General features: G+C 44.9%; 1 protein-coding gene across 1 annotated transcript in view; it reads left to right on the top strand.

Moving 5' to 3' along the window:
- The first annotated feature begins 4,294 nt into the window (after nucleotides 1–4,294).
- RFTN1 (raftlin, lipid raft linker 1) overlaps nucleotides 4,295–18,113 on the top strand; it is a 480,896-nt gene continuing 467,077 nt past the window's right edge. The window contains exon 1 of the mRNA XM_073550730.1: nucleotides 4,295–5,245. The gene's annotated coding sequence lies outside the window, so the exon portion shown is untranslated. The remainder of the gene's footprint in view (nucleotides 5,246–18,113) is intronic.

The following is an 18,113-nucleotide window of genomic DNA, read 5'->3' as shown; positions in this document are numbered from 1 at the left end:
CTGTCCACTTTGGGACCCAATTGACTGCAGACAGAGGCTGGAAACAACTTTAACAACTCAGCTTTATTCTCTTCAGGGCATCGCATATCCACAATAGCTACAGGACTCTTTACCCGGTAACAGCAATACATCTTCATCTACAGCAGTACATCACTTCTTCCTTCACTTCACATGTATGAACCACACAGACATGCTAACACGTCACACGGAGCAGGATGAACACCGAACACTTCCCTTCTTCCAGAGCCCAACATCAGCCCACGAAGGTACCTGTCTTATCCATTACAGCTCACCCCTTTATGGCACTGTTGCTCCTGGACGTGTCCTAGGTTCGTAGCTCACTAGACTCTCCACAAAGCCTCCGTACTCCAGCTGCTACTCCCACAGGGGGCTCTCCCACTGGCTTGCAATACTCCAGACACGGCCTGGACTCAATAGACTGGCTTGGGTTGTCACTTCAGCTCTTCCTTGCTAGCTGACTTGACCACTGAGACTCCTTCCGTCTCCTTAATCCTGCAGTCCCCAGTCTCTAACTACAGGACCTCCAGTACCACGACGTACTGGCTACTGCTGTAGGCATTCGCTGTGTTCACTTCTGGCCAGTCCAGCTACCCCCGGCTCAACTGACTCATGGAGGGAAAACTACCTCCTTTCTCTCCTGTCTAGCCACTCCTCTCAGTTAACCCTTCTAACAGTCTTCTCACTAGTTGAGCTCAGTGCCCCATCTAGTGGCCCTTTTCTAATACTACAACTAACTAACTAATGTGTGGACGCAAACACACACACAGCATACATACAACACACAGATAATACACAATAATGTTAATATTTACAGGGCAATGCCCTTGACCTCCTTACACTTCACATACACATTAAACAAAATCCTTATCACCTGACCTCCGCTCCCTCCGCATACAGCATCCTCTTCTCCTCCGCAGCCTGGGTGGGGCACATGACAGTGATGTCACAAGCTGCCCGTGCCGGCCTGCTGATGTCAGCTGCCGATTACTGATTGGCAGGTGACTCGTATTGGTATTGCGGTGCAGAGAGCTGGTGTATGCACCGCAATACAATTCAATTGAACGTTTGTCCGAGGACATACATATTACTGAAGAGAATCACTGATGTCAGCGGCCCCCCAGTACCGAGCCGCGATCATCACAGGAGCTCCGGTGCCTGCGGGACGTAAATGAAGTCTGGCGGTTCCTGGGTGGAATAAAGTTAATTTTCTCCCAGTCCCCGCACTGTCAATAAGATGGCCGGACAACACTGGAATGCTATCAGCCTGCAGATTAACCCTACAATTGAAGGTGAATAGTGCTTGGGGATGTGAGAAGTTCCCTTTAATGCCCTAAATCCAAAAAAAACTCAAAATCATTTTTTCTCTATGGTTGTGTAAGGAGGTTACAGAAATTGTCCTGAACTTGAAAACTTGCCCCGGTTTAGTGTATATATATATATACATACTTGCCTTAAATTGTCCGTCATCCACTTCCGTCTCGATGTCCCCGAATCCCACAATCCACCTCACCACACCGGAAGTACGCCGACCGCCATATTGGAATACCCAAATGATGGGTATTCTAATATGGCACCCGCTGGTGTTACCAGACCCTTCCACAGTACCACCAGTGGGAAACCGCTGGAACCCACCCGCCGCTGCCGCTGGACCCGCCGCCTGACCCGCCACCAGTACCTGCCACCCCTGGACCCCCCGCCGCCGGACCCACCACCAGGACCCACTGCCGCCAGACCCCCCCACCGCCACCGCCGGCCCCCCCGCTGCCGCTGCCGGGTCCCGCCACCACCTGCCCACTCACCTCCGTGCAGTCACAGCCGGCAGGAAAGACCGCGCCTTGCGACCTGTGCTGGAAATGGAGTGCGGGCCCCCTTTGGTGGCGCCGCTCTCCATCTCCAGCACAGACCGCAAAACACGTCTTTCCTGCTGGCTGTGACTGCACCGAGGAGGGTGGGCCGCCACCCCCAGCGCCACAGAGCTGCCCCCATCGTGATGTCACTGCCCTCCTGATGCGATAGCATTGGGACCACATCTAATATTTGTATAATTGTGTAAATATTGTTGGCTCGTAATGATGTGTACAAAATCTACTATGTAGATACAGTTGTGGCCAAAAGTATTGACACCCCTGCAATTGTGTCAGATAATACTCAGTTTCTTCCTTAAAATGATTGCATTCACAAATTCTTTGGTATTATTATCTTCGTTTAATTTGTCTTAAATGAAAAAACACAAAAGAGAATGTAGCAAAAAGCAAAACATTGATCATTTCACACAAAACTCCAAAAATGGGCCAGACAAAAGTATTAGCACCCTCAGCGTAATACTTGGTTGCACAACCTTTAGCCAAAATAACTGCGACCAACCGCTTCCGGTAACCGTCAATGAGTTTCTTACATTGCTCTGCTGGAATTTTAGACCATTCTTCTTTGGAAAACTGCTCCAGGTCCCTGATATTTGAAGAGTGCCTTCTCCAAACTGCCATTTTTAGATCTCTCCACAGGTGTTCTATGGGATTCAGGTCTGGACTCATTGCTGGCCACCTTGGAAGTCTCCAGTGCTTTCTCTCAAACCATTTTCTAGTGCTTTTTGAAGTGTGTTTTGGGTCATTGTCCTGCTGAAGACCCATGACCTCTGAGGGAGACCCAGCTTTCTCACACTGGGCCCTACATTATGCTGCAAAATTTGTTGGTAGTCTTCAAACTTCATAATGCCATGCACACGGTCAACCAGTCCAGTGCCAGAAGCAGCAAAGCAACCCCAAAACATCAGGGAACCTCCGCCATGTTTGACTGTAGGGACCGTGTTTTTTTCTTTGAATGCCTCTTTTTTTCTCCTGTAAACTCTATGTTGATGCCTTTGCCCAAAAAGCTCTACTTTTGTCTCATCTGACCAGAGAACATTCTTCCAAAACGTTTTAGGCTTTTTCAGGTAAGTTTTGGCAAACTCCAGCCTGGCTATTTTATGTCTCGGGGAAAGAAGTGGGGTCTTCCTGGGTCTCCTACCATACAGTCCCTTTTCATTCAGACGCCGACAGATAGTACGGGTTGACACTGTTGTACCCTCGGACTGCAGGTCAGCTTGAACTTGTTTGGATGTTAGTCGAGGTTCTTTATCCAACATCCGCACAATCTTGCGTTGAAATCTCTTGTCAATTTTTCTTTTCCGTCCCAATCTAGGGAGGTTAGCCACAGTGCCATGGGCTTTTAAACTTCTTGATGACACTGCGCACGGTAGACACAGGAACATTCTGGTCTTTGATGATGGACTTGTAGCCTTGAGATTGCTCATGCTTCCTCACAATTTGGTTTCTCAAGTCCTCAGACAGTTCTTTGGTCTTCTTTCTTTTCTCCATGCTCTATGTGGTACACCCAAGGACACAGGACAGAGGTTGAGTCAACTTTAGTCCATGTCAACTGGCTGCAAGTGTGATTTAGTTATTGCCAACACCTGTTAGGTGCCACAGGTAAGTTACAGATGCTGTTAATTACACAAATTAGAGAAGCATCACATGATTTTTCGAACAGTGCCAATACTTTTGTCCACCCTCTTTTTTATGTTTGGTGTGGAATTATATCCAATTTGGATTTAGGACAATTCTTTTTGTGTTTTTTCATTTAATACAAATTAAATGAAGATAATAATAACAAAAATGTTGTGTTTGCAATCATTTTCAGGAAGAAACTGAGTATTATCTGACAGAATTGCAGGGGTGTCAATACTTTTGGCCACAACTGTATGTATATGATTAGGGAAAGTATAGTGTACATGTCACTAGATGAGGATATTATAGGTCTGCTTAGTGTAGGATAAGAGTTTATTTGTAAATGGTTAACTGTAGGAGGGGTTAGCTGGGTGTAAGGCAGGCAGGGTTCCTGGGTAGAGTCAGTCAGGACTAGGTAGTCCGAAGTGCTCGGGCAGGCTAAATGCCCGAGCTACTCAGTGACCCGCAACGTTCAAGGAGGAGACCAGCCATCCAGAGTCAGTGGGACAGCATAGCCTCAGATATAGAAGTGACAGCATCTACAGGAATTTGGGCTACAGGAGAAGTCACCGCGGCACAGCAGGGCAGGTCGCTCACCATGTGGCAGGTCATTGCTTGGGCTGATGCCCTCAGAACTGGTGAGAAACAGCTGAGGGAACACTCGTATGCAGTGAGTCTGACCAGGGAGGACGCTGAAGTGCCGTTGGAAACGGTCTGACCCAGGGGAACGTGCAGTGTAACAGGGAAAGGAGTTTAGAGAAAGCCGAAATAGCGTGTAGCGTACAAGCTGTCAATGATGTTGTAACGAATCTGGATGTGCTGCGAAGTGATGCAAGTAAAGTTTTACATTTTGAGTTGCACCTGGACTGTGTCTCTGTTTAGTCAGAAGCGGCCGGAGGTGACCATAAAGAACGGAGAACAGACCCTGATGACACAGGGGACGGAGAGGCAAGTAAGCTGACAGTGAAGCGTGATTTTCATGTATTGGAAGGCCAGGGCCAACAAGGACCGATGATCTCAGCCACGACTACGGCCCTGGCCGACCGCGACACTCGCCTGTATTGGATACTATTATAATAAAAGCATGATTGAGGTTTGCTGGATGTAAACAGGAATGTCACCATTCACAGCAAGCAGAGCTCATGAAATTCTGAGGTGTAAAGGAACAGAGACTATCAGCAAGTTGCCAAACTATGTCTGCGCTGTCTTTCCATGAAATAGAAGCCCCCCTAGTTTAGCGAAAGCTGGGGGTCCGGACCATGCACTGATAGGAGCAGGAGCCTGAGGAGAGTGAGAGGCGCAGCAGTGAGGAGGAGGGGGCGCCAGAGAGTGACAGCGGAGGATTTCCTGGAGGAGAGGGGAGCTGCAGCCTGTGGGGACCGCTCCGTGCACAGCTCAGTCCCGGCTCGGTACCGGCTGCTCCTTCTCGCTGCCTGCTCTCCGCTGCTATAAGTAGGCAGTGCTGTCTCCGCTCGTCCTTGGTGTGGCGCAGCCTCTGGAGTGGGCACAGCCCGGGCAGCAGAGGATGTGGTTGAACTGAACATGCAAAGCAACATATTTTGTTCATGAGTTCAGCGCTGAAGGAAGAGCAGAAGAGCAGCAGCGGTAAAGCCCGGAGCTCAGCCCCTCCCGACACTCTGCGCTGCGGACCCCAAAACTTTCCTGCGCCCCCTGCTATGTGACTGTGCCTGCCGGCGGCCGGAGAGACAGTGACCTGTGCGGAGAGCGGAGCCGACACTGAGGTAACAGCGGCTCTGTGGGGTCCGAGCACCCGGGGAGTCACTGCAGGGTCAGGGGTCGTTATGGAAGGCAGGAGTGTCACTGTGGGGTCTGCCATCGGGTTACATTGGTGCCATTCACTTCACATGTGGGCTCACTCTCAGCTTGGGCTTAATTTCATGTAGGGGGTCATTCATTTCACATAGGAGCGTCACTATAAATTCTGACTTTTTACACTTGGCTCCCAATGGTTTCCTCATCTTGATTTATATTGGGGTCTCTATGAGTTCCGACTTCACTTTTACATTGGGGTCATTCATTTACATTGGGGGCTCTATAACTTCTGCCTTTATTTTGTATTGGGGTCACTACGGGGTCTGACTTCATTTTACATTGGGGCTGTATATGAGTATTGACCTTTATATATGGGGGATCATTCAATTCATATTGGGGTCTCTATGAGGTCTGACTTCATGTGATATTGAGATCACTATGGGAATCTGACTTTATTTTCATTTGGGTGTCATTTATTTTACACTCCGTATGATTTCTGTCTTTATTGTATATTTATACTTTTTACATTAGGATCACAGCTTTGATTTACATGGGATTATCTATGAATTCTGACTTTTACCTTTGGATCACTGGGGACTCAGTTCTGGCTATGATTGACATTAGGGGGTTCACTATGGGTTCTTCATTCCTCATAATGGGGTTTACTATGAATTCTTTTATTGATGTTAAGATCGCACTGTTTAAAAAGGCAATTGAGTTCTACGTGACCCCATATGTGAATACTGACGCTTTAGGAGCAGCTGGATTTTTTTGACTTATTCTTTGTATTTGGTCAGATAAGTTGTGATCTTATGGACATTATTACATTGGGTCCACAACCTGATCCTACTGGTGGTGCAGCTGTATGAAATCTCACGTATCACTAAAATAATTGCGATACATAGAAGTTATTAATAAATAAGCTTATAGAAGTTCATCAGGAATAACATCATGTCTAGCCCATCATTACTTTCCATAAGGACTCCCATCTTCAGAAGTGGTTGGATTGGAGGGGCACAGCTTGGAGATCCTTGGAGCAGCTGGGGACAGATACTTAATTAAGTCTCCGCGCAGTTAGTAGAGTCGCACATCCCGAGGACAGGGACCGCTGGCATTCTCCACATCACTGTTCACATTGGTATTGATGGATGCGAGTTGTGTTTATGACATTTTTTGTGGTGGGGGCTACAATAAGGAGACAGCCATGCCAGCAGGTAGTGGGATGTTGAGAGGAGGGGGGCACATATTACAGCAACATAAATGGAATTTTATTAGAATTTTGTAATAAAAGCAGGAGACACGTAGATTAATAATTCATACATCAGTTATGTCACTTTTATCGACTGTCCATTAGTACAGGGATATCTCGCCAGTATGTCAGAAGGTATTGATGCAGGATTGCTCACAGGAATTTTAAAATGGGGGTGAAAAGGCCCATAAAACTGCTGAAATGGAGAGGCACAGTAGCATTGACCAGTGTGAATTTGTACGTAGCTTTCATCTGAATGGGACTGATTTTCAGTTGCGCGGAAATTTCTGCAACAAATCTGACAGGTGTGAATTCATCCTTAGGGGGTTTAGCCCATGAATAATAATGTATGTTTGACCCCCATCTGGGATCCTTACCTCTCAAACGATAGGGGTTCCTGGATTTGATCACAGGTTAACACAATTGCTTTACTGAAGGTCTATTGGACTAAGGCCTCATTCTGAAAAGAAGAGACTGATCAGTGTTCTTGGAACAGATTTTCATCAATGTCCATGTGTCTTTTTTACCATCAGTGACTTTCTCGTATGCCAAGTAAAAAAAAAAAAATTGCAAAATTGTTCCTACTCTAAATATTAAATACAGCACATGGATGGCATCAGCAAGCTGTCCATGAATTTCAGAGCCTTGTATGAGTGACTTTGATCCATGACTCAGAATTCCAACTGGCATGTCTCATTGTTTTTTGTTTTTTTTGCAGTCCACAAAAAATCATTCTATAGAGCTGTTCACATAGGGACGTATTCTGATCATGAAAAATACGAATAGAATACGTATGTGAAAAACGGATGTCAGAATGAGGACTAGTAGGGATGGTAGAGTGATGATACTCCTCCATATTTGTCAGTCCCACAGACAATGGATGCAGCGGTGGTGCCTCCAGAGGCACTATTCACAAACCATGTCGTTCTCTTTGAGGGAGGTAGTTTGCTATTGGGGTTTGTAGAACGTCTTTCAAGCTGATCATTAAAACAATGCAAAGTGTCAAATGGAGAGGTTGGCCCGGCTGCTAACGTCTCCAATGTTTTACCCATTATATTTTATGGACGATTTCTCCTAGTCGGTATCCACCAGTGGAAACCCTATAGGAAGGAGTTTTAGTGGCCGTGTAACTAAGTTGGGACCTCACCTTTTGTAATAACTTTTGCTAGGTGTCTTCCACATGACAATTAAGAGCGTACTCAAAATGTGTACCAGTCATTTATACCAAAATCAAAGTAAAAACATGGCTCCCCCCCATTCATTGTTCATCGGCTTGCCTGTCCCCAAATAGAAGCCCACCGATCTGTTATGCCTGAATGCAGTATGACAGGTTGTCTCTTTTCTCCTGCTCTACAAATACCTGCCAGCATTTCCCATTATCAGTCTCTTCTTCTCTGCTGCTAGCACAGATTACTCTTAACAACAGGCAGTAAGTTAGACAGAAGAGACACCCAAGTGGCCGGCGCTTTGGAGTGATGTTCTTTTTGGCAGAAAACATAATTTTTAACAATTAAAATGCTTTGCAATTTAGTAATTGCATTGCCCATCAGATGAACCTAAGTTAAGTAAAATAGCAGTAGATATTTAAATATGTGAGTGTAAGTAACCTAACTGTAGAGCTGTGTTGTTTTTTTTTTTTGCCCCAACCCTAATTCTGCTTTTGATGTAAATCAGAGCATCTGCTTTCAACCAAGTAGGAAATCTTAAATCATCTGTGAGATGTTCATACATTCATGCAGTAACAACAATCCACTTCAACTGAGTGATGGATGAACGATACTGATAGAAGACAAAAATAGGCCCCCAGAATTTGATAATGTAACCCGTATGAGGGGAAGTCAGAAATTACTGTTCTTTGCTATTTATTACTTAAAATAAGTTGCGTTGAATTGATTGCACAAATTTAGTCTATATTTTTAACATAATTGCCTTGTCTATTGAGGCACTTATCTAAGCAGAAGACCAAAAAAAAAAATCAATTACTTACTGATAAAAAACATTTATTCTGCACGTGTAACCATTTTTGAATATTTTTTGATGTTGTCATCAGAATGAAAGCAAAAGTCCTGGCGTTCTTTTTTCAGCTTCAGAAGTAAATCATGCAGTTTTAGGGCTCGTTCAGATGAACCTGTCAAACACCTGTGTGTTGTCCGTATGCAAAATAGATAACACACAATCTGACCACCGACCAATGCGGTGTGATGTGATAGGTCTGCGTAAAAAAAAAAAAATCACAGCGTGCGCTACTGTGATCTGTATTCTAGATCAAACTCACCCATTATAAGTAAAAAAAAAACCAAAAAAAAAAAAACCATATCACGTGTTTCCATCCATATGTTATGCGTTTTTACCGGATACATTACAATTATGAAGATAGGGAACTGTATTTCACCTTTATTATTTACTAGCTGAAGAGACCGGTGCTGCCCGGGCATAGTAACTAACTACGGTTAGTTAATACAAATTATAATGATTATATCTATATAAAGCTGAGTGTATAGCCCCGCTCACTCTGCATAGCCACATTCACTATAATATCCCACATCATCCCGTCAACCAGAGCCACCGGTCTACTACCCCTAATACCCCACATCATCCCGTCAGCCAGAGCCACCGAACAACTACCACTAATATCACACATCATTCCATCAGCCAGAGCCACCGGACTACTACCCCTAATATCCCACGTCATCCCGTCAGCCAGAGCCACCGGACTACTACCCCTAATATCCCACATCATCCCGTCACATCCGCTGGACTACTACCCCTAATATCCCACATCATCCTGTCAGTCAGAGCCACCGGACTACTACCCCTAATATCCCACATCATCCCGCCAGCCAGAGCCACCGGACTACTACCTCTAATATCCCACATCATCCTATCAGCCAGAGCCACAGGACTACTATCCCTAAAATCCCACATCATGCCGTCAGCCAGAGCCACCGGACTACTAACCCTAATATCCCACATCATCCCGTCAGCCAGAGCCACCAGACTACTACCCCTAATATCCCACATCATCCCGTCAGCCTGGGGTCAAAACCAGAGCGCTGAGTGGAACGGACCAAACTTCCATACCGGGGATCCCTTTAGGAGAGGACTGGTGTCAGAACCAAAGCGCTGAGTGGATTTGCCCTGACTTCCATACCAATAATCCCTTTAATAGAAGCCTGGGGTGAGAATCAGAGCTCTGAGGGATTTACCCTAACTTTCATACCGAAGATCCCTTTAAGAGAGGCCTGGTGTCAGTACCAAAGCGCATAGTGGATTTGCCCTCACTTCCATACCGGGGATCCCTTTAAGAGGGGCCTTGGGTCAGAAAGAGTGCTGAGTGGATTTGCCCTAACTTCCATACTAATGATCCCTTTAAGAGAGCCTGGGATCAGAACCAGAGCACTGAGTGGATTTGCCTTGACTTGCATACCAATGATCCCTTTAATGGAACCCTGGGGTCAAAATCAGAGCGCTGAGGGATTTAACTTCCATACAGGAGATCCCTTTAAGAGACCCTGGGGTCAGTACCAGTGCATTTGAAGGCAATTGCCCTGACTTCCATACCGGGGATCCCTATAAGAGAGGCCTGAGGTCAGTACCAAAGCACAGAGTGGATTTGCCCTAACTTCCATACCAATGATCCCTTTAAGAGACCCTGGGGTCAGAACCACAGAGCTGAGTGGAACGGTCCTAACTTCTATACCGGGGATCCCTTTAAGATACGCCTCGGGTCAAAATCAAAGAGCTGGATGGATTTGCCCTAACTTCCATACAAATGATCTCTTTAAGAGAGGCCTGGGGTCAGTATCAAAGCTATGAGGGATTTGCCCTGACTTCCATAAAGGAGATCCCTTTAAGAGGGAAGATGTGCCTATATGATGGAGGATGTGTGATGGGGATATGGGCAGGGAGGGGGATTCATTTCTGTTATGTACTCACTGCTCCTTTCTGAGGGCAGACAATGGCTGGGAGCTTATGTTCGCAGGGATGCTAGATTTCTCCTACCATGTCAGTGTCTGCTGAGGTGTTGTCAAGTGGGAAAACTTGCTCATAGCAACCAATCACAGCTCAGCTTCCTTTAACCAGCTCTGGGGAAATGAGAGATGCTTCGTGATTGGTTGGTGATACACACACATTCATTTTTATATATAGAGAGTAAATTGTTCTTGTAAAAACATGGATGCTGTATGGATGTACAAAGGGACATGCTGATTGCCTGAAAAGCTCTGACACATGGACGGCATACTGATGACTAAATGGTGAAGAATTGTCATTTTTTGCTGGATGTCAAAACGCTCAAGTTTGCACATGCTCCTGTTCATGTGATCTATTATCCAAGGGATTGCCAGTGTCGTGAAGTCTGTAGAGAATTATTGCAGCTCATGGTAATGAACAGTTTCCTAACCAATAATACCCCAAAACGCACTTACCCATGTCTTACCCGTTGTGTTTTATTTGTGGGAAAAAAAAACAATAATGTGAAATATTGACTGGGATTAAATAAAAAAAATATGAAATTCACTACAGTTCGATTTGTTCTTGTGGGATTTTTTTCACATTTATGATTGTTGTTTTTTTTCATGCAAAAATTGTGCATGGAAATCAAGGTTCTTCTTGCCGGGCCAAATATGCCAAATGAAAACCATGAATTCATAAATCCACTTGATTATCTTAGCTGATGCAGATGGATGTTCAGTTGTCCACTTCGTGTGACTTGAATGGACATCTACTAGTTATGGCCATGTACAGGATGTTGCTACAAGTGATTCTTCTATTGTCTTCTCAAGGATCTTGTTATTGCTAAACTGTATGTACAATATATGGACAGAGTTTTAAGATATTGGGGTACCCAGAGAAAACCCATGCAACCATGCAGAGAACATACTCTTTGCAGATGTTGTCCTTAGTGGGATTTGAACCCAGGACCCCAGCGCTGCAAAGCAGCAGTGCTAACCACTGAGCCAGATGCTGCCAACTACTTTATACATTTTAAATGGAAACTATGAATGGTTTATATGACTTGATGGCTATACTATGATATGCACTGGAGACTTGGAATAGAGCAGTGTGAGAATTGGGTGCCAGGGGCCCACCAGTAACATCAACTTCAGGGTCCCACTATTCAGTGTGAAGCAGTGAGGGGGGTCATATGCAAGGTTCAATATGTGTCACCCAGGATATAGATGGAGTCCTATTAAACCCTCTGTAGTGCCTTGTGTTCACAGCAGGACGCCTGTGAGTTACAAGGCAAAATAAAAGAAAGAGTGGATTGGGTCCAAGTAGTGTCTCAGTCAGATTTTTAGGAAAACCCAGTAAGGGCTTTTATTTTTAGAGGTATTTGCAGGTTTGGTAGTGGGGTGAATTCCTCTCTCCACTCCGGGTTTTGGAAGTGACTCTTTGGCCACGATTCCATTTAAAATCTGTCAGTTTTGCCTTGGATGTATAAGTGTTGGAGTTTGGAAGTTGCAGAGCAGGTGGCTCTGTGCCACCCAGGCCTGTGTGGAGCTATCACAGAACCAGGGACTTCCAGGCGGGTGATGCACCCAAAAGACATGGCGGTGTCATTGTCCACGGCAACGGGTTTTGAGTTTTGGACTGTTTGTGACTTTGTGGAAACCCGGCTGTGATCCGGAGGACATCACTCCTTTGTGCGAGTTCTGAAAATAAAGACACCATTTGTGTTGAACTTTCTGTGGTCCCTGCCTATCTGTCCACTGCACCAACCCCGCTGCACTACATAAGCTACTTGCAAATATGACTTTATCCTCATTCACAAATTTGTAAAGCAATAAAATGATTGTTGAATAAAAAAGATGCTGCCTTTGTCTGTACATAGTGAATCAAGGGTACTGTGCCAGGTACTGCTCATATAAAAGGGTGGTGTCCCACTCCTGCACAGTGGCCCTCCGGATGATTCTCCTGTACTCTTGTGAGCCAATCTAAGCCTAGATTGGAGGTGTACATCAGAAGATCCTCCATGCTGCCATTCATTAAAGGGAACCTGTCAGCAGGATTGTGCACAGTAACCTAGTTAACCACAGTTAATAATATCCTCGTGTTGCGGGGCGGCCTTCATGTGGTGCTCTGATTAGGTATTCATGTGTATGGCTTCTGACAGATCGCTGATCCCTTAGTGACCTGCCCCCTAGTTTACATAATGAATATTATTTATAGCTTGGAAAAAAAACCTTCTGCAGGCAAGAACAGTATGATCACATACAGTATGTAATGTGCATATAGTTAATTTGTTTTATGTAATCCGGATCTTCATAAAAAATGGCTCCTGCGTTGGCAATGCCAACTTGAATGAGGAATTTTGTTTCTCTCTAGCAAGATGGCGCCAACTGCGCAGTAGCAGCTATCACATCAGCCTGATGAAGGGACATAAACAGTCCCGAAAGCTTGCTTTGTAACAACATTCACTATTATTTGTTAGCCATTAAAAGGTATCATACCCACAAGATTCCTATTTTGTTTCTCTCACTGAGAGCACTTTATATATTTTTTTCTACTGGCTAACACGGTACCAAACCACTTTTTTCGTAGCAGCTATCGGATCACCTCTATATACACCAATAGCCGCTAGTGCGCAGGCTTGGCAAGCGCCATTTTCAAACTGACTTTTTTTTTTTTAATATCAGGATTACAGCAAGCAAATTAACTATATGCACGTTACATATGCGATTATGCTGCAGCACAGGTGCGACCGCCGGGCCAGCGCCTACAGAAGATGTTGTGGGTTTTTTTTATCCAAGCTATAGATATAAATATTCATTATGTAAACTATGGGGCAGGTCATTGAGGGATCAATACTGGTGAATACCTAATCAGAGCACCACATGAAGACCCCCACAGGCCGCGCTGGAGCACGAGCATATCATTAACTCAAAACTGAAAATAAAGACTACACAGCAACCACAAGACGGATTTCATCCACCCAGGTATCATTGTTAGGGCTCATACTCACTTGCGAGAGACTCGCACGATTCTCGTGTGAGTCTCTCGCATGAAAACCAGTCACTGCCGCCGGCACTGGGACCAGAGCGTGTGGCTGCATAGAAATACATTTAGCCGCATGCTCCGGTCTGAGTGTGGGCGGCAGTCCCAGGTTTTCATGCGAGAGACTCACACGAGAACAATGCGAGTCTCTCGCAAGTGAGTATGAGCCCTAATCAGTATAACGGCGATAGCCTTACATTGTCTGTAGGTTCCTGAGCACAATCCTGCTGACAGGTTCCCTTTAACTACTGAATATTTCATAGTTTGTATGAGATAACTTTGTACAATATTAGAAAACAAAGTCAGTCTTTCCTAGAAACAGACTATGTCTTGTTCTGCAACTCAACCCACTTGACTAGGAATGAGCTGTAGTACTACATAGATACAGCCTATGCACAGGAGTGGATATGTTCCTGGGGAAAAAAACTTTATTGCAATTTTGTATGACTCTTTTAAGGTTTATGGCCCTTTAAATAGAGTTTTTTAAAGGGATTTTTGCCCTAACAAACTCCTTTTAAGGCGCCAGATAGTGTATGCAAGATCAACTAAACATTTTTTAGTTGTGCAATCCAACCACAGTTGTGGTGTATTGATTTAAAGTTTTGGGTTATCAATATCAGATTGGTGGGAAAACGAACACCCAGATCTCTGTTTGCAGCTCGTGAATGTAAACCGTGAACACAGCCAGAGGCGCACAGCTCCATACACTATGTGGTGGCTGTTTTTGGGTACTGCAGCTCATCTCCTATTCACTTTAATAGGAGCTTATGTACAGCATCCCAGATTAGCTACTATTCAGTGTACAGATCTCTTGTTTCGGCTCTGTACACCATGTCCACAGTGTGTGGCCACCGTCAGATGTACTCAATGTAAGGCTATGTGCACACGTAGTTTTTGGAAAAATCTGCAGGTAAATTCTCAGGTCAAAAGACCTGCGGTTTGCCTGCGGATTAGCCTGCGGTTTAGCCCTGCGGTTTCACACCTCTACAATGGAGAAGGTGTAAAACCGCAGCGGAATCCGCACAAAGAATTGACATGTTGCAGATTTGAACCCACGGAAAAATCCGCAGCATGTGCACAGCGTTTGTGAGGTAGCGCGGTCATCTAGTAGGGGATACTCACTTGCAGCCACAAAAAAAAATCACATCCGGCACAGGATTTTCATCAAATCAAAACAGTCCATGCGGTTTATTCACGCCTCATAAACCATAGCAGCAACAGACAGTTCACTTAACAGCATTACCAGCATAGCGTCCATTACAGAGTTTCCCTCTGTCAGAGAAGTCCAGCATACGCAGGCTCTTCAGCCTTCCTAATTATCTCACCCATGTCAGGGTTCTCTCATGGCTGTTCCTCCATGCTGCATGCATCCATTCCCTCCAGGGAACTTTCAGGCTCTGGCAGCCATTACACACAGCCTGTTAGCCAGGAGACACTCCTGCGCACGGGACCTTCCTCTCTGGACCAACCAGGTCCCTGCATTCACCACATGTGACCTACCCTGGCCACATTATATGGTCTATAGCCACGCCCACCGGGTCACATGACTATGACCTCATCACAGGTCCTTCACACACTCACAGAGCCTTTTAATACAGGCGTTTTCAGACACACCCCTGGGTGGGTTTGTAGGTAACCAGAACCCGCCCATCTCTCTAGTTACCTGAAGACTTCTCCCTCTCATATTAAATCAGCATCTCAGCAAAGACCTTGCTGATCACAAATACATAAGTCTCCATCTCAAAGCCACCCACTTTGAGACACCTAACAGCCATTCAATATTCTGCCATTCATCATTTCTCCTGGGACCTCCACACAGCGCCCCCTAGCGGACACGGTGGTTACTACACCACACGTTTTTCAGTTTACCATTGAAAACAATGGTACTGTACAACTCACCTAAATCTGCTGCAGACCCGCAGAGCCTGAAACGCTGCGGATCCACAGCAGAATCCGCACCGTGTGCACATAGCCTAACTTTTCGCAATAGTTAGGGTGTGTGCTCACGTTGCGAATTCTGCTGCGGAATTTTCCGCGCTGATTTGTCTAAATCCGCAGGTAAATCCACAGGTCAAAAGACCTGCGGTTTATCTGCGGATTTGTCTGCGGTTTTCCCCTGCGGTTTGACACCTGTCATGGAGCAGGTGCTAAACCGCTGCGGAATCCGCACAAAGACTTGACATGCTGCTGTTTTGAAACCACAGCAAATCCGCGTGGAAAATTCCGCAACGTGTGCACTACGGTTTTTGATTTACATAGGTTCTAATGATACTGTACACCGCAGCAGAAACTGCTGTGGATGCGCAGGGCCAAATCCGCTGCGGATCTGCAGCAGAATCCGCAACGTGTGCACACACCCTTAGAATCCAGTAGAAGTCAATGTAAAATCGCCATATGTGATAGCCATAAAATATCTGTAGAATAGGAGACACTTGTACAGTCAAGCTGAGGAGGAGTTTTTGGAAGTAATGTCTGGGAATGCACATGTCATGAACACCCAAATGTGCTCACTGTGATTGGTGAGGCTTTGGAGGTCCCCTATTCTAGCAATCAGTGGGGGTCCCATCAGTAAGTATAGGAAATATATGTTAATGAATGGTGTACAAATTTCAGATGGTGCGTGTTTAGAGTAAATTTGATTTAGATGCTGATAATCCTGAAATGTTAAAGGGTGGCTTTGATATCCAGTTCTCGGAAACCGCACTCCGCTGACTGTAACAGAACACAGTAACAGTATAACTGATTTATATCATGTGTCCCTCTCCTGTATAATGCTGGGAGTGGCGTGTAAGGGATTTTCCTGTACAAGTTTGTTTTATTTCATGCATAAAGCAATGCAAAAGTACAGACTATAATTTACTTTCATGTACTTCTTGAAAATTGCTGTATACCAATTCTAAATAGAAAACTTTCCACATTCTTCCTAGTCGACATCATACCGCCGTGCATGACAGTGTCCCATAAACTAACGTTCCAAAGCATTTGTAAGAAAGGCGATTTATCTGTAAGAATGTCACATTTATCCATATTTATTCAAAAGGATCATGGCTAGAATTTTACTATTAAGTACTGTCAGTGGAGTACTGAAAATCACCCTGTGGTAGTAAGAATTCTACAAAACCCTTTATGATTTGCAAAATAGTCAGTAAAATATTTACAAAGATAAAGGGATTCATCAAATGAGTTTTGGGTATGTGCACATGATCAGGAATGGCTCAGTATTTGTCCAGGATTTGAAGTGGAAATCTGCACCAAATCTGCCTCTGAGGTCACTGGCAGGTCACCTGCGCTTTTGATGCCTTTTTTTTACACACGTTTTTTATGCGTTTTTCTGCATCCATTTTTGATGCTTTTTTTGTCACTTGAAATAAAGCTAATTGAAAGTTGGTTTCTGGGAAGGAAAAAAAAAGTGATTTCCTGTTTTTCAGATATATTGGGAGTATCTGCACACTGTCAGTAAACCCTGCGAGTTGGACGCTGTGTACATCCGCAATGTCCAACCTGCAGCGTCCAGCTGTTACAGCATAGTGGATGGGATTTCAAGAAATCCCATGTCCACTGTGCATGAACCGATGCCCGCAGCTCACCCACAGACGCTTAACATGTGGTGCGTCTTTCCAGACCACAGCATGTCTATTTATGAAGCAGAAACGCGCAGTCTCCTCTGCGTAAATTACCCATACACTTTCATCATCTTCCTAATCACATGATTATTAAGAGTGGGAACGCAGCTTACTCCGCATGTGTACTAATTTACATAATGGTGAATCTTGTGACTCAGCCGGAAGTACATGACACAGGATGTGAAGGAAAGCACAGAGAGAGGTCCCCTCCTTTTTAATAAATAATTAATAAAAAATAGAGTGGGGTCCTCCTTTATTTGTTAACCAGCCAGAGTAAAGCAGACTACTGGGGCTGGTATTTCAGGCTAGGATCCAATATCCATGAACCTTAACAGCCTGATAATACCAGGCTGCAGCAATCTGCTTACTTTGGATAGTTAGCAAAAATAGTGGGATCCCCTCCAAAAAAAATAGCGTGGGGTCCCCCTATTTTTGTTAACCAGAGAAGGAAAAAGCAGACAGCTGTGGCCTTGTATTCTCAGGCTGGCTAGGCCCATGGATTTGGTCCTCACCAGCCTAAAATTATTTCTGGGGTTGATGTCACCTTTGTATTGTCAGGTGACATCAAGCCCACAGATAACTAATGGAGAGGTGTCTATAAGACACCTATCCATTACTAATCCTATAGTTACATGGTAAATAAAGACACAGCCAGAATAAAGTCTTTTAATTGAATTAATGACACAGACTCCTTTAACAGATCTTAATAAACCATATTTACTGCATCGACTATTCCACTGAGGCCCTCGTCTCCTGGAAGAAAATAAAAATAAAAAAGCAACAACATTCCTTACCTGTCCACCAAGTAGGTATAAATACTGTCCCACGACGAGTGTTAAGGGCTGGCGGAACACACCAAATAATAAAATGGTGTTTAGGTGCGTTCACAGCCCGAGGTCCACCGTGCAGAGGTGTTAACTGCTGCTCGGTAATGGTGGATGCGATATGGCGGTGCAATAGCGGCACACA

Source organism: Dendrobates tinctorius, unplaced genomic scaffold (genome assembly GCF_039654945.1).
Source record: "Dendrobates tinctorius isolate UK_male_01 unplaced genomic scaffold, ASM3965494v1 ptg000167l, whole genome shotgun sequence".
Lineage (NCBI taxonomy): Eukaryota > Metazoa > Chordata > Amphibia > Anura > Dendrobatidae > Dendrobates > Dendrobates tinctorius.
The sequence above is the reverse complement of the archived record's forward strand: the minus strand, read 5'-3'. Positions and strand labels throughout refer to the sequence as shown.